The sequence below is a fragment of the Oratosquilla oratoria genome, chromosome 5 (assembly GCF_046742065.1).
Source record: "Oratosquilla oratoria isolate Oo_2021 chromosome 5, ASM4674206v1, whole genome shotgun sequence".
Classification (NCBI taxonomy): Eukaryota; Metazoa; Arthropoda; class Malacostraca; order Stomatopoda; family Squillidae; genus Oratosquilla; species Oratosquilla oratoria.
In genome coordinates this window covers 33,250,630-33,274,856 of record NC_134781.1, presented here as the reverse complement: position 1 = coordinate 33,274,856, position 24,227 = coordinate 33,250,630, and the positions used below count along the sequence as shown (strand labels likewise).

General features: G+C 43.4%; 1 protein-coding gene across 5 annotated transcripts in view; it reads left to right on the top strand.

Moving 5' to 3' along the window:
• Nucleotides 1-24,227, top strand: part of Cals (calsyntenin 1) — a 569,423-nt gene that overhangs the window by 503,337 nt on the left and 41,859 nt on the right. The gene's annotated exons all lie outside the window — the stretch shown is intronic.

Below are 24,227 nucleotides of genomic sequence, written 5' to 3'. Positions count from 1 at the left end.
TTAGGCATATGGCCGTGTTATGTAGCGTGTATTACTAACGAATTAGATGTTCTGTGGTGTCGCATGTCGTTTTTGTGTTCGTATAATCTTTTTGTAATTCCTCGTAAAGTTTCTCCGAAATAAGCTGCATCGCATCCGCCACATGGAATCGTCTAAACCACACCGTTTTCATTTTAGTCTCCCGTGTGCAGCACCAAAATCTTACCGGTATGAAAAAGACGACAAGAAAAATGATCGAAGCTGCTTATATCAACACATTTAGTTCAAGCAGTCATAGAGGAGGGTTTGTAAACTTAGCGCATGTAACAAGATTGATCATCAATGGGGCACATACAGACCAATCAGCGAACTCTATCCCAAGGCGACCTGTGAGATGATCCGCTTAGTAAGTACATAAGCAATGTATCTCAATTTGCCTGTACTATTATCTCTCTGAAGAAGACTGTCGAAACGTTAGAGAATAAAGTACTTCTGCTCCTTCCTGGACTTTACCTACACTATTCTATCCATACCTTTGTCTTTTCTCTTGTCGAATATACATATATATATATATATATATATATATATATATATATGTATATATATATATATATATGTGTGTGTGTGTGTTTGTGTTTGTATGTATATTATGGAACAAATCGCTAGTAGCAGCGATGCATTTTAAACAGTCAGGCGCAGCTATGAACGCTGGTCCCTCTGATCGTGAGTCCCACGCGTTACCATCTCGCCAATCAGATCATAAAAAAGTTTCGAAACATGATTCGAAGTCTTGTACCCAGGTTTAGGCCGACTGAAATCTACAGCCCTGAAGCCCGTTTTCTACGCAATTTGACGACACCAAAGAGCAAGACGGTAACTCAATTTTTATTTGCTTCTCCTTTGTAACTATTACGGATTATTATTAATATTATTAACATTATTATATATATACATATATATATATATATATATATATATATATATGTGTGTATATTAGTTTGGGACAATTTTTGAGTTTTGGAAATTTTGAGTTCTCTGGGAAGAAACGTTGTGGACCTTTGCCTTCACGTCTTTCGCACGGTCCGTAGGGTTCATTCGAACGTTTTTGTTTGCCAAACAAAAGCTTTCGTTAGCACAAAACAAAGACTTGTGCAAAACAACTGCACCTGTTTGTGTGTGTGTGTGTTTGTGTGATTATTTTCCTCCGGGAACTGAATGAGATTTGCAACAGAAACAGGGAATGGCATAAGTCGGAATTTTTAATTTGTTACCGGAATTATACCTCCCCCCCCTCTCTCTCTTTCTATCTATTTCCTTCCCTCCCTCTCCTCCCTCCCTTCCCTCTCTTAGGCACCTCACGATTCAGCAGGGAGGAACCAAGATTCTTTTGCGAATATTTAAGGTTTTCACGAGAATTTGGCCCCCAACACCCTCACCCCCAAACTCTGTGGGGGGGAGGGGGGTAGACAAAATGTAGCCTTTCTTCAGTAGAAAAGCAGGTATTTTGATGGGACCCGGAGGGTGAGGCGGGGGGGTGGGAGATGTATAGTCCCTCATAGGTCCGTGCGTAGCCCAATGGATACAGTGACGAACTGGTAAACAAGTGGTCGTGAGTTCGATTCCTGGACCCGCTGACGCTTCGGTTCCCAACAGCTAGATGGGAGGCGACCCAACATGTATATATATATATATATATATATATATATATATATATATATATATATATATATATATATATATATATATATATATATATATATATATATTTAGAGCGGTTTGCCGCAACTGACAGGGCTTTATCCTACCATGTTTTTTCACAGTGGGATGGCGAGTTTAGTTACTCTTTATTTGGGAGGGGGAAATCCCGAACATAGGCCATGGTCGACCAGTGAAGAGACGGGACATGAGTCGAGATGGCGCCTTGTGTTCCTTGTATCTCGTCTGTCGCCAGGCTATTTTATTCAGCCCAGAGACTAGAGGCTGGTGGTTTGAACCCGTTGGGGTCATCGCGTGACGCCTGGAGCTATCATGCTTAACCACCGCACAGAGTGAGTAGTGTCAGAAAAGTTTAGATAAAGATCAGCCTTTGTCGAAGGATTATCTCGTGGTAAAGTTTTAATTTTCCCCCGCAATGGAAGGGTAGCCTTAGGCTTTGTGGACCCCTTACATCGACTTGTATATTGAGAGAACCCCTCGATACGGGATCAGATAGTACCTAGTCACATTTTCTAATTATTTACTGATATAAACGTTATAATACGGAAATCATTGGCACTTTGAGAGACGCAACTAGCCAGGGGAAAACTAGAGAGAAAAAAATGGGGCATCTCGATGAAGACACATTGTGTAATCATGAATTATAAAAAAGAACTGAGCCATGGCAAGATTAACTGTACCATGTTGATTTCCCCGTCCTGCGGAACCCCATGGTAGGTTTCTGCGGCCCCAGGCCGGGAAACACTGCTCCCCGAAGTGATTCTCCGAAGGAATCCCATGGAGATGAATAAAATCACCCGGTGGAAACAAGAATAAAAGGAAAAATGCCACCCTGTACGTAAGGGTTAATCAAGACAGGCTTTAGACAAGATGAAAATAATAAAATGAAAAATTAATATCTTCAGAATTATTTTTTTCTTTTATAAGCCTTGTGTTGCCTTAAACTCTCGTTTTGTCTTAAATTCCATCAGCCTTCCTTGGCGGCGGTTAACGCGTTTCATCACTTATCCCCTTTGAATACGCTGACTTGCTTTACAATCTGACTGATTTTATTCAGTTAAAGGGTTGACATTTTTTTATATTTTATTTTTGTGCATTTTATTGTATTGTTATTATTTCTTTTTATATTTATTTTTGTTTTTATTGAGCTCACAATACCCTTCAGGAAGAAACTACTTAACACTGTTGCTATTACTATTACTACTACTACCACCACCACCACCACCACCACATATACTATTTAATTGAACTGTGTGTCCGTTACTCGGTCCAATGGTTAACACAGAGTCGAAACGACCGCTCCCCGAGACTTGAAAACCGTTGTTGACCGTTATTGACCGTTACTAACCGTTACGGACCTCGTTTTTAAACGCAACATCCAAGAGGCAACTCCATGTCAGAGTTGTGGCGTTGGCTAGAGCGAATTGTTCTTGTCATTGCTTCTAGTTGAGTCTATTCTAAATTCTAGAAATTCCGGGATGTGCTCTTCATACACTAAAAATTGGCGTCATAATGTGACATTGGCCGGATTTTTTTCCCGATACAATCGTTTATTGAATGTCAGAATAAAATCTGCCAAGTACAGTGACATTCACTTCTAAGTACTACTACAGTGACTGATGTCATCAAGGATAGTACATTTACGACATGGTCTCGTACCATCTCGTAATCCGCGTCATATTGTAGAGATTCCCCTTAAAAAATAAAGAAAAAAAAATAGAAAAAATAGATAAAAATAAAAGTGTTGGGGAAGATGATTACAGGTGTAGTACTCAGGAGTGAACCCAAGTGTGCCTAGGACGCTCTGAGGACCGTTTGGTCCATGGAGAGACGTGTGAGGTCTCGGGGTAGGATGGGGGGAGGGCCTACTTTTGGCTGAATAGAAACGCCTGGTGACAATATTTCCAAATGACATCTGCCCGCTGTCGTCGTTCTTGTCATAACCATCATTATGATATCACCACCACCACCACTATCACCACCAGGGTCACTGGTACCACTATCACCACCACCACCAGGGTCTCTGCTATCACCATCACTGTCACACCACCACCACTATCACCATCACCTCCACCACCACTACCGTTATCACCACTACAACTTGGGTCTCGGTGACCACCACTATCACCACCACTGTCTCTACCAGTACTACCAGTAGCACTGCCGCTACCTCTACCACCACTACTACTACCGCCACTACTACCACCAACACTATCACCATCACAATCACCACCGCTACCTCGACCAGTACTATCACTATCACCACCATCATTATCACCACTACCACCACTACCACCACCAACACTATCACCACCACTATCACCAACGCTACCTCTACCAGTACTACCACTATCACCGCCACCAGGACCTGTGCTGCCACCACCACTACCACTATCACCACGGCTGTCACCACCTCTGACACCTCTGCCGTCTGGATCTTACCGCGCTGGAGCTGTGCAAAAGATTTTTTGGGGGGGAAGGGGGAAGGGGGGGAATGTGGGGGGTTATTGGAAGTTAGGGGGATAGCAAAGACACTTGGATATTGGCAAAAAACTTAAGTGGATCCGTTGCCATGTTGCTGTCACGGGGGAGGGGGGGAGAAGAGAGGTGGGGGGAGCTTAGGGGGAGGGGTTGGCAGAAGAGGAGGCAGTATTCAATATTCTCCCCCTCCCCCACACACTTCTGCTCCTTCTTTTCTTTTCTCTCTCTCTCTCTCTCTCTCTCTCTCTCTCTCTCTCTCTCTCTCTCTCTGTCTTCTCTTTTCTCTTTTCTTTATCTTCTCATCTCGCCTTCGCATTTCCCAACATTTATTCTTCTGGTCCCTTCTTTTCTCCTCTTTTTCTTTTTTCTCTTTTTTTTTCTCTTTTTTCCCCTTTTTTCCCCTAGCTTTCCATCTTCTTGCTTTCGCATTTGCCACCATTTATTCTTCCGTTTCCCTTTTTTCTTACCTTTTCTCTCCCCTCCCTCTCCCCTTTCTTTTTATCGTCTCGTTTCTTTTGTCTGTCTTCCTATTTCTATCACTTATGTCTCCGCCTCCGCCTCCTCTTCTCCCTTCCTTCCTTCCTCCCCCCTCCTTTCTTTTCTTTCTTTCTGTCTTTCTTTGTACCATATCTCCCATTTTTCCTAGAAGACATGTTGAGCAGTCTTTTTTTTTTATTAATATCTCCATTTTCCAGTATTTTTGTGCCTTCCTCTTCTTTCTTATTCTTTCCTTCCTTCTTTTTCTTTCTCTTCTTCCTTACATTCCTTTCTTCCTTCCATCTCTTCTTTGTTTCTTCTTCCTTCCTTCTTTTTCTTTCTTCTTCCTTACATTCCTTGCTTCCTTCCATCTCTTCTTTGTTTCGTCTTCCTTCCTTCTTTTTCTTTCTCTCTTCTTCCTTACATTCCTTGCTTCCTTCCATCTCTCCTTTGTTTCTTCTTCCTTCTTTTTCTTTCTTCCTTACATTCCTTGCTTCCTTCCATCTCTTCTTTGTTTCTTCTTCCTTCCTTCTTTTTCTTTCTTCTTCCTTACATTCCTGTCTTCCTTCCATCTCTCCTTTGTTTCTTCTCCCTTCCTTCCTAACTTCTTTCCTTCCTTCCTTCCTTCCTTCCTTCCTTCTCTCTTTTCTCTCGCCTTCCTTCCTTCCTTCCCTCGTCTTTCTTAGCTTACTTATTTCCTTTTATCTCTCCTCATTCTCTTATTTTTCTTTTTTCTTTTTTCATTCTTCCTCTCCATCTTTCATTTTCTTCGTTCCTTTCCTTCCTTTCCTTCTTTTCCTTCCTTTCTTTCCTATCTACCTTTTTTCCTTTCTTCCGTACCTTTCCCACCTTCCTACCTTTCCTCCTTCCTTTCCCCCCTCCTTCCTTCTTTCCTTCCATTATTCCTCTCTTCCTTACTTTCGTCTTTCCCTCTTCATCCTCCTTTACTTCCTCTCTTCAATCAGACCACTTTTTTTTCCATTTTACCTTTAATCAGAAGCATTCTGGTCTCGCATTCGCCAAGTTCTGGGTTCGAATCCCGCACTTTTCTCCGATTCCCAGCAGTGACTGTTCCTTACCTGACCCTCAACAGTCCCCTAAAGCACACAGTAGGGCAAAAGTGACGGCTTCGGCTGCTGTTACTCAGCGCTTCCTGGTGTATGCTCCTCACCTTTTTTGTCCTTCTCCAGCGTTCATCCTTCCTTCCTTCCTTCCTTTCCTTACTTCCTGTAGACGAACTTGTTTGACTCCCTCTTCTTTTGTTTATTTGCTCTCTCTCTCTCTCTCTCTCTCTCTCTCTCTCTCTCTCTCTCTCTCTCTCTCTCTCTCTCTCTCTCTCTCTCTCTCTCTCTCTCTCTCTCTCTCTGAGGTATACCTTGGCTTCCGCATGCATGCATAATGTATTAACTTTCATCAACATAATGAATTGAAATAGTGCTGGCATTAGCCATTTAAAAACATCAGTAACGTCTGGGGGTGAGTGAGAGGGGAGGGTTCTCTCTTTCTCTCTCTCTCTCCCCCAGCTAACCATAACAAAAGGTATCAAGTGTGTCTATGGGTCGAGAGCCCTCGAAGAAGTTAGTCTCCCTAAGAACGGAGTTAGATCAAGAAGGTTTAAAGTCGAATGAGGTTAGTTAGGCGGGTTGAAGCTTGCCTCGTGTGGGCTAAGAAGGAATGTGCTGGGAGATTGTGAGATTGTGAGAATGCCTGCATGAAGCCCGACACTTTACCTTTGGCTTCCTGGTTTTCAGGAGTTTTTTTTTCATCATATACTTTTGTTGTGTGTGTGTGTATATATATATATATATATATATATATATATATATATATATATTTTTGTGTGTGTGTGTGTGTTTTCTTTTTCTTCATTTATTGTACTGTATCTTCCTTTTTTTTTTCTTTTTTCTTCTTCTTCCCACTATCTTCTCGCCTTTTCGCTTTCTTCTTCTGCGGTTCTCTCTCTCCCTATCTTTATTTCTTCCCACTTCTTCTCGCATATCTTCCTCTTTTATCCTCCACCAACTTTCTCCCCCTTCCTCCCTCGTATCCCGTCCCATCCTTATCCACGTTTGGCCCCCCAACTCCCCCCACATCTTTTCCTTCCTCAACATTAGCCTCCCACTCCCACCCCCACCTTCTACCGTCTCATTTCACCAACTGTTTCATTGTCCTCTCTTCCTCTCTTCCTTCCTCTCTTCCTTCCATCTTTGTTTCCTTCCTTCCTTTTTTCCGTACTTTCTTCTTTCCTTATTTCGTCCTCCCTTCCTTCCCTCCTTCTTTCCACCTTTCCTCCTTCCCTCCTTCCTTCCTTCCATCATTCCTTTTTTCCCCTCTTTCCCTCCTTCGTCCTTCCTCCCTTCCTTCTCTTCAATCTTTCCTACCTTCCTTCCATCATTCCTTTTTCCTTTTTTCCCTCCTTCGTCCTTCCTTCCTTTCATTTTTTCCTTTCTTTTTCTCTTCTTTTCTTCCTTCCACCCTCCCCTCCTACCTTCCTTCCTCCCTTCCTCCCTTCCTTCCTTCTTTCTTTCTTTCCACCCTACCTTCCATCCTTCTTCCCTTCCTTCCTTTCTTCCACCCTACCTTCCAGCCTTCCTCCTCTCTTTCCTTCTTTTTTTCCTTCTTTACCTCCTTCGCTATTCCTTCCTTTCTTCATTCTTTCCATCCATCCCTCTTTCCTTCCTTTTTCCTTCTACTTCTCCTCCCCTTCCTCCCTTCCCTTCCATTCTTCCTTACTACTCTCCTGTCTTCCTTCTCTTCTTTTCTACCTTCCTTTCTCCCACCCTTCCTTTCCTTCCCCATCCTTCCTTCTCCTTTCCCCCATTCTTCCTTCATCTCTTCCTTCTTTCCTTTTTCCTTCCTTTCTTCCTTCCTTCCTTCCTTCCATGCATCCACTTTTTATTTATATTGTTTTTCTCTCCGCACGCCCCCTCTTCCCCACACCACAAATCATTCCTCTCTCGTCTCGTCTCGTCTCGTCTCCCCTCCCTTCCCCCTTCCTCCATTTCGACTCCATTTTTCTTCTCCTCCTCCTCCTCCTCCCCCCCCCAAAGTCTTCTCCTGTTCCTCCTCTCTCCAGCTCTCCTTCCTTTTTATTTTCTCTCGGCCTCTCGCTACATTTCCCTGGTTGGCCCCACGCCCTCGTCATCTTGTTTGATCTCCTCTTCCTCCACCTCCTCATCCTCCTCTTTCTCTTCCTCCTTACCTGCTTCCTTCTCCTCCGCCTCCTCTTCCTGATCTTCCTCCTCCGCCTCCTCCTCCTCCTCCACCTCCATCTTTTCTTCAACCCAGCGGGTACAGACTCAAGTGCCCGTGAATCTTTCTCCTCCTCCTCCTATTCCTCCTCCACTCCGCCTCCTCTCCTCCTCTGCCGTGTGAGTCCGGCTTGTCCTTTCCTTCCTCGTCTCTTCACCCCCGCCCCCCACCTCCTCCTCCTCCTCCTCCTCCTCCTCCTTCGTCGTCACACATTTGACGTTGACGAGGAAGATCGACAAGGGTCGCAGATCAGAAAGAGGAGGAGGAGGAGGAGGGTGGGAGGGAGGTGACCTCGGGGGTGAGGGTCACTTGAATAAAATCGTGTGGCGCTTTACCACAGTATGTGTACATTTTGTTCTGGTTACCGCCAGGCGATTTTATTCAGCTCCTCCTCTTCCTCCTGCTCCTCCTCGTTGACTCTCTTCTATTTGCTAGACTTCTCCCCTTCCTTCCCCTCTACATTTCTTCCTCCTCATCTACCTACATATTTCCCTCCTCCTCTTCTCCTCCTCGTACTCCTCGTTGTCCTCCTTATTCATGTCCTCTTCCTCCTACTCTTCTTCCCCCTCCTCGTCCTCTTCTTCCTTCTCCTCTTCTTCCCCCTCATCCTCTTTCTCCTCCTCATCTTCATTCTTCACTTCATCCTCCTATCCCTCCTTTTCCTCTCCCTCCTCCTCTTCGTCATCTTCCTCGTCTCCCTCCTTCTCCTGTCCTTTTCCTTCCCTTCCTATTCTCCCCCTTCCTCCTCTTCCCCTTCCTCCTCTCCCCCTTCCTCAACTTCCTCCTGCTCCTCTTCCTCCCACTCCTCGTCGTCTTCCTTATCCTCTTCCCCCCTTCTCGTCCTCCTCTTTCTTTGCTATCCTTCACTTCTCCCTCCTTCTCCTCTCCTCTCTCTTCCCCTCCTATCCCTTCCTCTACTCTTCTTCCCCTTCCTCCTCTTCCCCTTCCCTCGTACCCCTCCTCCTCCCTCTTCCTCCTCCTCCTCCCATCCTCCTCCCCCTCCTCCTGATCCTCATACTCACCGTTGTGTTCCTTGTTCTCCTCTCCTTCCGCCTCCTCCTGCTCCTCATCCCCCTCCTCCTCTTTCTTCTTCTCCGTTCCCCTTCCTCCCCCTTTTCATCCTCCTCCCCTTTCTCCTGCTCTTCCTCATCCTCATCCTCCTGCCCGACCAGTTGGACACTACCCAATAGCGACGAAGTGACACTGCACGTGTGTGTGTGTGTGTGTGTGTGTGTGTGTGTGTGTGTGTGTGTGTGTGTGCACGCGCGAAGCCTTTCATGTCGCTCTCGACACGAAGCTCGTCGGAAGTCGTCGAAGAGTCTCCTTTTCTTCCTATTTCTCCTCCTCCTCCTCCTCTTCTTCTTCCTCCTCCTCCTCCACTCTTCCCCGTATCCGGTTAATTATAATCGGCTGTGCGAATTAAACGTTCTTTTCAAGTTGAAAAATCTAGAAATGGATATATCTAGTACTAGATAAGGGCTGTGGTTACCTATGTTCTAGTTCCGCACTTTCCTAGTTTCCTAGTTTTTTTCTAGATTTCGTAGAACTAGAAATAGGAATTCTGGTGAGGTCAAGGCAGGTCACCAGGAGAGCACTCAATCAATGGGATCAGATATAGCCATCCTCCCCCACATCTTCCTCCTCCTCTTCCTCCTCTTCCTCATTATCTTCTTCCTCCTTCCTCCTCTTCTTCGTCCTCCTCCTCTTTTTTCTTCATCCTTTTATTTCACCTCCTGTCTCTTCCTCCTCTTTTTCCTCTTCCTCCTCTTCCTCTTTTTATCTTCCTCTTCTATCTCTTCTTCTTCCTTTTTGTCTTATTCCTTCTCTTCTCCCTCTTTCTCGTCTTCCTCCTCTTCTCCCGGTTACTTTTCTTCCTCTTCCTCTCCTTTTTCTTCTTCCACTTCTTCCTCCTCCTTTTCTTCCTCCTTAACTTCCTCCTCTTCTTCCTTTTCTTGCTCCTTCTGTTATTCCTCCTTTCTCCTTCTTTTTCCTCTCCTCTTCTTCCTCCTCATTTTCTTCCTTCCTCCTCCTCTTCTACACCTTTTTCTTCTTCCTCTCCTTCCTCCTCCTTCCACCTGCTTTTCTTTCTCCTCTTTTTCCTCCTCTTCTTCCTCCTTCCCTTCTCTTCTCTTCTTCCTTCTTCTTCCTCCTTTCTTTTTCTTCCTCTTCTTCCCCCTTCTCTTCTCTTCTTCCATCTTCTTCCTCCTTTCTTTTTCTTCCTCCTCTTCTTCCTCTCCTTCTCTTTTCCTTCCTCTTCTTCCTCCCCCGTCTCGTTATCTTCCTCACCTTCCTCCATCTCCTCTTCTTCCCTCTCTTCTTCCTCCTCTTCCCACTCTTCCTCCTCCTCTTCCTCCTATTTTTCCTTCTTCTCCCTCCTCTTCTTCCTACTCTCCCACCTTTTCATCATCTTCTCTTCCTCCTCCTCCCCTTCTGTTTCCAACTTCCTTCTCACTATCTTCTTCCTCCATTTCCTTTTCTTCCTTCTCTTCTGCCTCCTCCACCTCCCCACCTTCCTACTTCCACGTCCTTCTTCCTTTTTCCTCTTCCACATCCTCCTCCTCCTCTTCCTCCTTCCTTCTCTTCTTCCTCTTCCTCCTCCTCACCTCTTCCTACTTCTTCCACGTCCTTCTTTCTTCCCTTTTCCTCTTCCCTCTCCATCTCATTTTCCTCCTCGTCCGCCTACTCTTCCTCATGATCCTCCTCCCACTCCTCCTCCATCACCTCCTCCTACTCCCCCCCACCCGTCTCTTCCTCCTCATTTTCCTCCTCGCACTCTTCACCTTCCCCCATTGACTTCTTTTCCTTCCACCACCTCCTCTTCCTCCTGCTCCTCCTCCCTCTCCCTTCTTTCCTCCTCCTCCCTTTCCTTTCTTTCCTCCTCGCGAGGAGTGGGGAGGCAGCAGGTCGCACATGGGAAAGTGGAGGGGGGGGGGCTATGAGAACGGCTCCCCCCGCCCAAGGTGGGCGGCGTCTGGTTCGGGACCTTCCGCCCGCCCGGAAGGTCCTTCGCTTCTTGTGCCACGGGACACCCTTGTCTTGATTAGTATCTCCTTCTCCTCCCCCTCGTCCTCCTCTCCCTCCCCTCCTACTCCGCCTCCCCCTCCCCTTTCTCCACCTCGTCCTCCTCCGCCTCCTGTTTCCTCCTCTCCCTACTTTCCCAAACCTCCTATTCCTCTTCCTCCTCCTCCCTCACTTCTTCCGCCTCTTCTTCCCCGTCTTTTATCTCTTCGCCCTCCTTCTGTTCTTCCTTTTGTTTCTTTTCATCTGTTCCTCTTGTTCCTCCTACTCTTCCTTCGCCCATCTCCTCTTCCTCCTCGTCCTCTTCTCTGCCACCTTCTCTTCTTCCTCTGTTCTTTTTACATTTGTTTTTTACTTGTTTCTCTTCCTCCTACGCTTCTTCACTCATCTCCTCCTCCTCCTCCCCCTCTTGTTTTTTTTCTCATCCCCGTTCGTTGCCCCCCCCTCTTCCTTTCCACACGAGTTGCCCCAGTTTCCCCCCCCCCGCTTCACTTTTTCTGCCTCCTTCCCTTTCTCCCCCCCCCGCCTCTTCTCTCCTCCCATCTTCCCCTTCCCCTGTCCACTCCCTCTTCTCATCTTCCCTCCAACCCCCCCCTCTTTTCGCCCGTGTCCCCCTCCCTCCACCCCCTCTCTTCTCCCCTTCCCCCTCTCATATTCTCTCCCTTCTCCTCTCATTTCCCTCTCCCTCCCTCCGCCCTCCCCCCCTCTTCTCTTTCCTTGTCCCACTCTCCCTCCTCCCTCCTTTCTGCTCCTCCCGCCTCTGTAAACAGGACTTAGCCCCTACGTAATAAAGCCTGCACCACTACCTAGGGGTGGGAGGGCAGCCTCCCACAAAGCCATATATATATGTGATATATATGTGTATATATATATATATATATATATGTGTGTGTGTGTGTGTGTGTGTGTGTGTGTGCACAGACATGACAGAATTGAATAGACACCAAGAGAAATATTTTAATCTATTTAAAAAGCAATTGATACAACTAAAGTCCTTATGAATGGTCACAATGTGAAGGGAGATAGATCGTCTATATGCAACTACAGGCCAATCAGTTTGACATCGGTTATAGGAAAAATGCTTGAATCAAGAATAGTAAATAGACTCGGAGAACACATCGAAAGACATAATTTAATTCGCGATACACAGCATGGTTTCTCTAAGGGTAAGCCATGTGTGACTAATCTTCTATCCTTTAACACTAAAGTGTATAAGGCGTCAGATAACAATGATAATTACGATGTTATTTACCTTGACTTTAGCAAAGCGTTCGACAAGGTGCCACACCAGAGACTACTAAATAAAATCAAAGCCCATGGCATAGGAGGAAAAGTGTTAGAATGGATTAGAGCTTGGATTAGTAACAGAAAACAGCAGGTCACCATAAATGGAGTAAAATCTAGGTGGGGCAATGTTACTAGTGGAGTACCCCAGGGCTCGGTTTTGGGTCCCTTGTTGTTCATTATGTACATAAACGACTTAGACGACGGGATAAATAGTGATGTTAGTAAGTTTGCGGACGACACTAAAATAGGACACCTAATTAGGTCAGGAGATGACGCAGAGATTCTGCAGGATGATCTTAACAAATTGATCACATATTCGGTAAAATGGCAAATGAACTTCAATATCTCTAAGTGTAGGGTGTATATATATGTATATATATATCTATATATCTATATATGTATATATATATATGTGTAATATATATATATATATATATATATATATATATATATAATATATATATATGGTGCTTGATGTAACAATTTAGGTAATTTCTTCACCCAGTGGGTTAGCCTTGACTGGTTACGAGGATCCTCGAGCCTGGATTAAACCTGTCCCGTTTTAAGCCATTTAGATGCTCGCCAGAATGAATCTCCTCAAATCCTTCTCAGACGATGCTATTCAACTAAGATATATAATTTTTTATTTTTTTTTATTAATTTCATTTATTTGGTTATTGTTTATTTATTGGACCGTTATTTATTTGTTTATTCGTTTGACAGTTCTATCATTCGCGATGGCCAGTGCCTCCCGTGTGTGTGTGTGTGTGTGTGTGTGTGTGTGTGTGTGTGTGTGTGTGTGTGTGTGTGTGTTTGTCTACAACGCAGAAGGGAAGGGGACTATACATTGCAATTCCTTCCATCTCCATTCTTAATCACTTCTCCTCCTCGTCCTCCTCTTCGTTCCCCACTTTCCCGCTCTTTTCTTCCTTCCCTGAAACTAATTTCTCCACTTCTCCTTTTCCTTCCTCCTCCTCTTTCCTCCTCCTCCTCCTCCTCTTCTTGAAATACGGTGGCGCTCTTATGACCTAAGGAGGCGTCACCGGATTGAAGCGTTACTAGGGCCTTGGCGATTTATTTGATGTGTTTTGTAGAAATTATATTAACTAAATCTACGCTGTTTCATTAATTATATTAATGTTCTTTAAGTATCGGAGGGCTTACAACCATTTAGGATTTTAGGTAGATCTCATCAGTTTTTTGTTTTTTTTTACCTTATCATTATCAACAGTATTATCATTACGTCATTATTATCATTATCAATAGTATTATCATTACGTCAATATTATTTGTTTATTTTTTTGTTTATTATTTGTTTATTTATTTATATTATTTTTCTCGCAAAGCCATGTGAACCAGACATTGGGAAAATGGCGCCCATCTCTGTGATTTCTGAATTCAAATCTTGTTACACAAAGAGGGGAAGCAGGAGGACGGCCTGGCATACATTCTAGATTGTACCAAGGACGAATAAAAATTGTATATATAAGGAAAAAAATAGAAAAAAAAAAATTCCCTCTAGATGACGTCATGTTTTCTTCTGACAAAAATGACGTCATGTTCACCTTCATGGAAAGAAGACGAAGGTAGATGGACAGAAATGTATCTACAACTTCATGTAGATTGGACAGGGAGAGGGACATTTGCGTTGCGGAGAGAGAGAGTTGGAGTGGAAGAGGAAATTGAAAAAAGATAGAGAAAGGGGAAGGGAGTCGCAAGGATGGGTTGATGAGAGTGGGAGGAGGAGGAGGGAGGGGGAAGAGGAAGCTCATATATTGCAAGATTGCATATCAGGGGGATCAGAATATTTGTTGCAGAATTTTTCTGAATGCATTGTGAAAAGGGGGAAGAGGTGTATGTATGCGGTGCTGTTGTTGCAAGGAGACGTTGGGAATCGAACTCGGACTCGCCTAGTCACTGGGAGAGCTGAAAGCTCAACTTTCTATCAGGAATGAAGAAAAATCAGATTAATTGATCAGTCTAGATAGGAGATGGTTGTGTCAGTAAAGGATAGATTGTTATCAGTATTGTATGGATGTAATTTAAGGACCTATGGATCGACAACAAATACATAAGTTATATATATATATATATATATATATATATATATATATATATATTTACTAAATATATTTTTTCTGGAGGGTGAGGGAGTATGGCAAACAGGAAGTGTTTTCCCAGGTGGAAAGGAGAAAAGACGAAATGAGAATAAGAAAAACAATGACAAGAATAGAGCGAGCAAGGAAGATGGAAGACTTTTAGAGAAAAACAGTATGGGAGAAGAAGGAAAAACAGAAGGAAGGAAAAGGAAATATGGAAGGAGGGAGTGGCGGGAGGAGATAATTATGAAAAGGGGCCGGGAGGGGGTGCAGTTACCACTTTTTAATTGTAGTTTGTTACGTTTTATGTTTTTTCTTATTATAGTCATTATTATTTATTTTGTTTATATGATTATGTATATATATATATATATATATATATATATATATATATATATATATATATATATATATATATATAATTCACACCAAACGCTCGACAACGAAATTTGTATTTGCATAGTAATATTTAAGAGATGCTGTGATATGTGCAATTCATTTGGCTATGAAGGAATTTTGGCAGTGATCTCACCTCCCTGCCAACTGGTTTCTGGTTAGATGTATCTCTGGTGTCACCTTATTCATTATATTCTATATATAAATGAATATATTGATGTGTTTTACATTTGCTTAGAATCTGAATACGTGTTAAAGCTTGACAAAGCTAGGATTTACTGTGCGTGTGTGTGTGAGCGCGCGTGCGTAGACTGCGCAATAATGAAGCAGAAAAAAATATCCTTTTTTATGTACAAATCCATTTTGCAAGAGCCGTACACTGCTCTCTCTCTCTCTCTCTCTCTCTCTCTCTCTTTCTCTTTCTCTTTCTCTTTCTACGTGGAGGGCCCGAGACCAATGCTCCACAACGGAAACTCGACAGCGCCTCCCCCCCACCCCACCGGAAGTGGGGAGGGGGGAGTCCACGGGGATGCTTCCTCATAATTTGAATAAAATTGCCTGACGCCAACCAAAATAGATATCACCTGAGCTGAGTCGGAAGTTATCATTCAAGAGTGATGCAGGCAAGGTCATCATATTAAGACATCAGGGCGGGATTCGTAATAATGGATTTGAACCTGGACAAATTTAGAATTAAGATGGAAATAGGCAAGAACTGTTTTACCAACATAGTGGTTAACGAATAGAATATATGCCATGTAGTGAGTGCTGAAAGCAGTTGATTGTTCTAAGAGAAGATTAGATAACTATGAATAGGGATAGCAGGTGGTAAGAGACATGGAGCTGCCTGGTGTAGGCCTTATGGTCTCTTGCAGTCTCCATTCTTATGTTATGCTTATTCAGTGGCACTTATGTTTTTCTAAGCTTAATAAAAATCGTCTGGTGGCAGCGAGAATATAAATTAAATTCTTTATTACCAAGTATATTATTATTATAAAATATATATATATATATATATATATATATATATAATATTACACTAGTTGTAGATTATCTGTTAGTTACTTTTATATAGTTTCTTTGAACTAATGGTTTGATTGTTTTTGTTGACAAATTAAATTTTGCTCTTAAATACCGTATGTGTCATATTACGCCCATTCCATTTATATATATATATATATATATATATATATATATATATATATATATATATATATATATATATTGTTTTAAGGTATTTTCTATGTTGCTTAATATTCTAAAATGGGAATGTCAACACGCGTAGCCATCCCCCCCATCTTTTTTTTAAGCATTATCGTCAGGGAGTCTCTCTCTCTCTCTTTTTCTCGGTGTTATGAAACGAATTTAAATGAAAAACGAACCATTTTGACAAAAACGCGTATTTTTGCTGAATTGCTCTGCGTTGTCCGAGCAGTGAGCGGACAATAATCTAAACCTAACTGAACTGTGTGTGTGTGTGTGTGTGTGTGTGTGTGTGTGTTTGTGTGTTTGTTTGTTTTGGGGTGAGGTTAGATCTCCATATGTACAGTTGGCTTCATTTCCGCGCGACGCTTGCATCTATTTCGTTGTGTGGCCGGATGGATGGCCGAGCGGATATTTGACCAAACGGACATTTGACCCTGTGGATATTATGGATAAACGGACGTTTGGCCGAATTAAATATTTAATTGTTCTTTAATTTGAAAAAAGTGATAACTCAGAAAATTTTCATCTTTGCATAAAATAATCTTACATTTACTAAATCACAAAAGGTATATTGTGTTTTAATTATAATGTAATTGTCCGTCGGCTAAATGTTCAGGAACCGTTTCGTTGCGCTGTTTAAGAACCACAACACCAGCAAGTTACATTCTCTCTCTCTCTCTCTCTCTCTCTCTCTCTCTCTCTCTCTTTCCCTCCCATACCGAGTAGTGGCACTTGTGCTGGCTGCCGTCAAGTGATTTTATTCATCTCCGTGGCCATAACCCCTTGTAAGGGTAATTACCCAGACTATTTTCATTCGTCTTGTTTGAGAATAATCCCATTGATGCCAAATCTCAGGACTTCCATAAGCATGTAAACAAGCCCACTGTTGCCAAATCTCAGGATGTCAAATTATATTGGTGCTCTGTTACTTTTATAGGTTCCGGACAAGCTACCTGATGATAAGTCGTTACTGTACGTGTACAATGTTCTCGAAGTGACGAAAAGTGTTATTTCTACTTCAAGAACACAAGGGGTACCGAAACGCCCCTATGTCGATCGTAGATGGTACTGCAATCCAGTGCATACACGCACACATACACACGCATACGTGTGTGTGTATAATATATATATATATATATATATATATATGTGTGTGTGTGTGTGTGTGTTTACCCTGGTCTTTGGATCACGTGTTGGACTCGTGATCGACAGCCATTTCCCTCCCGGAAGAAAGCTCAGAGCTCGTATGACCGATCTATGGGTAATGCTATGACCTTTCACACACACACACACACACCCAACTCCCCGCCCACGAGAGTCAGAGTAACGACCCGAAGCACAGCGATACCGAAATAATTTCGGCCCTGGGCATGATTCGAACTGGGTACTGCGAGCACCACCGTACTTTCCAGTCCAGCGCTCTACCAACCTCTCTACCTAGTCGTGTATGTGTGTGTGTGTGTGTGTGTGTGTGTGTGTGTGTGTGTGTGTGCAACACTGAATGGGTCCCAGTGAATAGCGATACATTTTTATCAACCACAATACACTTTAATTCTAAGACATCAACATCGGGAGATCCGTGGAGGCTTGAAAAATTCGTGTCGTATGGGACGAGTAGAAGGACACTTGTAGCTTTTTTCTCACAAAATCTAATCTTTCACACGCCGGTATGAGAATTTTCAATTTTTTAACACAACGCTTTTTATACAGGTAATTGATTTGGGACGTAAGGTATTGTAGAGAAAATGAATGGACAAAATTGGTTATCGGGCAGTCATTCAATACCTCCACATCAAGGGCTTAACCCATTCAACTCCGATGACAAGATGTCTTGTCATTTGGTCAAATAAAACAAAAAATCATAAAACACCAAAATGTTTGATCAAACACCAGAAAAATATGACGTCAATCCTCGCTTCGCTCGCAGCGAAGCGAGGACTGACGTCATATTTTTCTGGTGTTTGATCAAACATTTTGGTGTTTTATGATTTTTTGTTTTATTTGACCAAATGACAAGACATCTTGTCATCGGAGTTGAATGGGTTAACTCCAGAGGAAATTCACGAGAACATGGTGGCTACTCCACGAGACAATGCTTCTTCATATAGCATGTTCAAAAAATAGGCAGCTGATATCAAACGGGGCAGGGACAGCCTGGAAGATTACCCTGGTCAAGGAAGGCCTGCCACTGTCACCACACGAGAAATCATAGACAAAATCCTTGACATGTTGCTCACAGATCGGCGTTTGACCAAACGTTTTATCGCGACAGAATTGGGCATTTCCCAGGAACGTGCTCATACAGTTAACCGCAACCATCTTGAAATGACGAAGTCTCGATGGCTCCCAAAACCTCTTGGACCTCATCAGAAGCGGCTGCTATGCAACATGTCAAATAACAATCTTGCCATTTTTTATGCTGATCCACAAGGATTTATCCGGCGAATTGTGACCATGGATGAGACTTGGGTTCATCACTTCCAGCCTGAGTCGAAAGAACAATCAAAACAACGGAAGCATCATGGATCTCGAGTTTAGGCGTGTCGGATAGGGCGGTTGGGGCAGTTAGGAGTAGGGGTGTTGGGTTGGGTTTAGGGGTGTGGGTGGTGTCGAAAGACCTGCAATGATTTGGGGTCACTAATTTTTTGCCGGGCCTCCCCTTCCCCTACCCACACCATACCTCCCCTCAGCAGAGTGGCACTATACGGGCCATTTGCTCCCGATATTTTAGCGCATTTACTATTTCATGTTAACTTTAATCACCCTTGTTTTTCGGTTAAATTTATTTTACTTTATAATTCCATTGATGTTTTTCCTTCCTTCGTCGTCGCTGAAGTGCTGAATAGATATATATATGTATGTATGTATGTATATGAGACTTATTGACCCACTGTCGGAGAATGAGATAAGATGAACAGAAAATCTGTACATTTCGACCACTATCTGTGGTCCTCTTCAGCAGAATGATACATAGTGCGGAGTGTGAGAATATATATAGCTAAGAGGGTACATTTGGGGACAGGGAAAAGTGGGGGGGACTCAGGTCATATGCCCTTGATGAGGTCGGGGCGAAGGTTGACTGATGGTGAGGTCAAGTGCGACTGCTTTTGAGATGGATTTCTTTGCAGCCATCCAAGTTATGCAGTCTGGGGACTACTGACCTTTGGAGTTGTTAAAATTAGGTATATGTTTAATCAGGGAGGATTTAATATTTTTTCTTCGAAAGCTGCAGTGGGATTTGTAGACGATGGCGGCATTATCCCAGTCCATGCGATGATCCTCATTGCTAGTAAAGAGGATCATCGCATGTACTGGGTATAATGCCGCCATCGTCTACAATTTTTCTATCTTATCTCATTCTCCGACAGTGGGTCAATAAGTCTCATTTTACGAATGTGCTACATCATACTTTCCTAATATATATATATATATATATATATATATATATATGTATGTATATGTGTGTGTGTGTGTATACTTTCACTTGCAAGCAACGGCTGCGCCGCACCTGCCTTTGGCAGGTTGCTTGGCCTGCGGCGCTTGCTCACTTTGCTCGCGGGCCATACAATCCAAAGATATGTTTTGTTTCTTAAACGGCTCGCCTTCGTCAGATTCTACCTAAGAGTATTTTTCTGCCTGGAACCTATGTTGTGCGTCGCTGTCTTCATCGCTCATCCTCTTGATCATGGTCAAGATCTGATCGAACTTCTCGTTGTTCTCCAACTCCTCGTGTAGTTCCTTCTTTTCCTCCCTTAGTTTGTCCAAAATCTAATCCTTAATGGCCTCCTTAATATCCTCCAATCAATCTCCAGTGGTTGACACGTAGTCGGTCTCGTAGTCTGGCATAATCATCTTGATAGCCTCTTCTTCTATTAGTTTGAATACCTCTTCAGGAATATTGATTACTACGTGCTCAATTAAAAAACTATTCATGAACAACTTATATATTACATTGCGTGGTCGTTTCGTTACTATTTCTCCGTTTTCTTTAGTGGTTCCGGTATAGATAATCAGAGAATTCCTTACGGAAGTGTCCCCCAAACACCGCCACCGCTGAGGTCATATCAGAATCATTTTGAAAGTGTTATGTTCTTGGTTTGAGGTAGATTTTTTGTTTCATTTTTATGCTTAATCGCAGCTTTTACCTTTCTTATAGCGTATTTGTTGCGAATGAAAATTGTTGACATTTTTAAAGGTTTATCCAAGAAATGCATCTGAATGTTCCTGTGATCAGACTTTGCACCGTGTTTAACGAAGTTCTTATATCCTGAGAAGTAATGTCGCAACGCCTCTGAATCCTCATCTATCATATCGTCCAAACAATCCAATCCGTCAAACATATCGTCACTGTATTCGAATTGTTTATCGTTCTCTAGAGTTGATTTGAAGGCGATCACCTGCCTTTGGAACTCGCGTATAGACGCTTTCACGTTAAAGGTCTTGATGTCAGCGTACAACCGAGGGAACGTTTTACTGTGCTCGTCCCTTGGTCTAGCTGCCAACACCTTATCTTCTTGGAACGTCATCTTCGTTATACCCTTTGTAGCCGTTAGCCACTTCCATAGGCACCTCTGTCTACGCATCTTCGCTGTTTCGTCTCCTGGCATCGTATCGGTAGTCGGTATTGTGCAGCCAATCACCCTTACGGAAGTGTCCCCCAAACACCGTCACCGCTGAGGTCATTTCAGAGTCATTTTGAAAGAGTTATATTTTTATTTATATATTGATTACGTATAACCTGTCAAATGCCAGGTCGGGGAAGGGAGCCATTGACCCCTCAGCTGAGTAAAATCGCGTGGCGGCAGCAAGAGAACTTAACAATTTTTTGGCCACGGAAGTAAATGAAATCACCTAACGGTAACAAAGCTAATCAAAGAGAAAAGTGGCACTCGGAAGGTAAGGGGTTGATCGAGACCCCGTAACCCAAGGGTGGGCAACCCTTGGCACGCGTGCAAAACCTCGTTGCACTCTTACTTTTTTTTCCGACCCTCGAAACTCAGAGCTCACCTTCGGAAAGAATGATAAAATAAGATAGATCTCCAACTACTTTTGTATGACCATTGGTAATTAACCGCATGGTGGTGCGCTGGGCGGCTGATTGGAGCCCTGAAGGGAGGGAGCGAGGGAGGGAGGAAGGGAGGGAGGGGGCCCATACTCGTGGATGTAATAGGCCTGTGACTGTAGTCCGTCGGCACACGAGAATATTTTATGTCAAATATTTGGCCGATTTTGTCAGCCACACTCGTTTGAAGAGGTCGCCCCACCCGAGCCATAATCCACGAAAGCGATTAAGATCGCAGGACGGCAGCCCTTAATTGATTAATTAAGGAAGGCCGCCCCCGGTGCGCAAGGGGTTTAACGTGAAAGAGCGCAAAGTTATGCGCTTACGTCATTACAAAGTTGAATTTAATTAACATGTTCGGAAACCCATTAAGAGAATTAATTAACAAAGTGACCTGGGAGTCGGCATTACGCGTGGAGTGGAAAATATCAGACCGTGTCCATCACCAAGAAATAAGAAGATAATTAAAGTGATGAGCTGAACGCTCTCGCCTTCAGAAATGGAAGTTTTTTTTTGTGTGCGCGCGCGCGTGCTGCGTGCGCTGTGTGTGGGTGTATGTGTACGTGTGTGTGTGGGTGTGCGTATGTGTACATGTGGGTGTGTGGGTGTGGGTGTATGTGTACGTGTGTGTGTGTGTGTTTGTGTGCGTGCGTATGTGTTTATATGTGGGTGTGTGCGTATGTGCATGTGTGTGTGCGTATGTGTACATGTGGTTGTGTGCGTATGTGCATGTGGGTGTTTGTGTGTATGTGTACGTGTGGGTGTGTGCGTATGTGCATGTGGGTGGGTGTGCGTATGTATAAATGTGGGTTTGTGCATATGTGCATGTGTGTGCGTATGTGTACATGTGGGTGGGTATGTGCATGTGTGTGTGCGTATGTGTACATGTGGGTGTGTGCGTATGTGCATGTGGGTGTGTGCATATGTGTGGGTGTGTGCGTACGTTCATGTGTGTGTGTGTGTGCATATGTGTGTGTGTAATTGTATGCGTACATGTACATGTGGGTGTGTGCATATGTGTGTGGGTGTATGTGTGTACGTATGTGTACGTGTGGGTGGGTGCGTATGTGTACGTGTGTATGTGCGTATGTGTATATGTGGGTGTGTGCGTATGTGCATGTGGGTGTTTGTGTGTATGTGTACATGTGGGTGTGTGCATATGTGCATGTGTGTGGGGGTGTATGTGTACGTGCGGGTGGGTGCGTATGTGTACGTGTGTATGTGAGCATGTGTACATGTGGGTGTGTACATATGTGGGTGTGGGTGTATGTGTACGTGTGGGTGTATGTGGGTATGTGCGTATGTTTACATGTGGGTGGGTGCGTGTGTGTACGTATGTGTGCATGTGGGTGTGTGCGTATGTGCACTGTGTGCGCGCGTATGTGTACATGTGTGTGCTATGTGTACGTGTGTGTGTTTGTGTGTGTGCGTATATGTACGTGTGTGGGTGTGGGTGTATGTGTGAGCATGTTGTACGTGTGTATGTGTGCTTATCTAATTATTATCAATATGATACTGGAACTATGGTCGTGAGGTCCCGTCTCTATATATCTTCTTATCAAGCTTTGTTTCGTTAGGTTGTTGGTCTGGATTGTTTCGTCAGACTTGTTCCCCAAATTGACGCTTCTGTGTGGAAAGCTTTCAAACAATTGTTTTTAATCAGTCTTCATTATTTTTACGCGACATGCCCCCTGTCTCTCTTTCTTTCTCTCTCTCTCTCTCTCTCTCTCTCTCTCTCTCTCTCTCTCTCTCTCTCTCTCTCTCTCTCTCTCTCTCTCTCTCTCTCTCTCTCTCTCTCTCTCTCTCTCTCTCTCTCTCTCTCTCTCTCTCTCTCTCTCTCTCTCTCTCTCTCTCTCTCTCTCTCTCTCTCTCTCTCTCTCTCTCTCTCTCTCTCTCTCTCTCTCTCTCTCTCTCTCTCTCTCTCTCTCTCTCTCGAGGGCGGGGTGGGGGTCGCACTGCATCATACTCACGTGTAGGATTTATTTATTTATCTATTTATTTTTCTTTCTTTCTTTTTTCGATGACACCCACGTCCTTGCAGTGGAATACAGCTTTTTGCTCGTCAACACTTTGTTCCCTTTGTAAATCTGTTGCCTTTTATTTTTCCCCAAGTGATCAAATTCCCATTGCCAACACCCCCGAGATAATTTTCTTTCATCGCTTTTGTAATAGTTTCATCTCCCAATTTATAATTTGAGTATGGTTTTTTCTTGCTAACCATTTACAGTTTATCATTTGTATGTGCGGGCATGTGTGTGTATTTAGCGAGTTGTATTTTGCGGGAAGGGGAGCTACGCTCGTGGTGTCCCGCCTTTGTATTTCGCAGTGTCTAGTTTGCTCTTAAACTCTGCATGGTTTTTGCCCACACTATTTCATTGTCCAGTTTGTTCCAAGTGTCCACCACTCTATGTGGAAATTTTTTCTTCTTCAGATTTCTTCTGTAGCTATGTTTTTTGGTTTTCTTTCCATGCCCTCTTGTGCTTCTCCTGTCCCAGTTTAACAAGCCCTCTCTATCGAGTATTTCTGTGCCTTTCATGATTCTGTAGATGGTCAGTAGATCACCTCTCTCTCTTCTTTGCTCCAGAGTCGGTAACTCCAGTTTAGCCAATCTCTCCTCATATGACAAGTTTGCAAGTGCAGGTGCCATTTTTGTTGCTGCTCTCTGGATTCTTTCTATTTTCTTTATATTCTTTTTGGTACTGGGTGACCACAATGTCGCCGCATATTCTAGTCTAGGCCTTATCAGTGTGACCAATATTTTTTTTAATAATTTCTTCGTCCAAATATGTAAATGCCACTTTTATTGATCTTAGCAAGTTGTAGGATTCTCCGACAATTTTGTTTATCTGTTTGTCATAGGACAAGTCGTTTGAGATAATTACACCCAAATCTTTTTCGGATCTCTCCTTCTTTACCTCCTTGGTTCCAATTTTATATTGTCCTGATATTCTATTTTTGCTTTTTCCAAACTCCATTATGCTACACTTGTTAATATTGAAGTCCACTTCCCATTTCTGACTCCAGTTCCATACCTTATTCAGGTCTTCCTGCAGTGATTCGCAATCCTTTTCAGTTTTTACTTTCCTTAACAGTTTGGCGTCGTCTGCAAAGAAGCTCATGTAACATTTCACATCATCATCCATGTCATTCACATAAATAGCAAACATTATTGGAGCCAATACAGATCCTTGCGGTACTCCACTGATCACCTCTTTCCAATCTGAATATTTTTCTCTGAGCACTACTCTCATCTT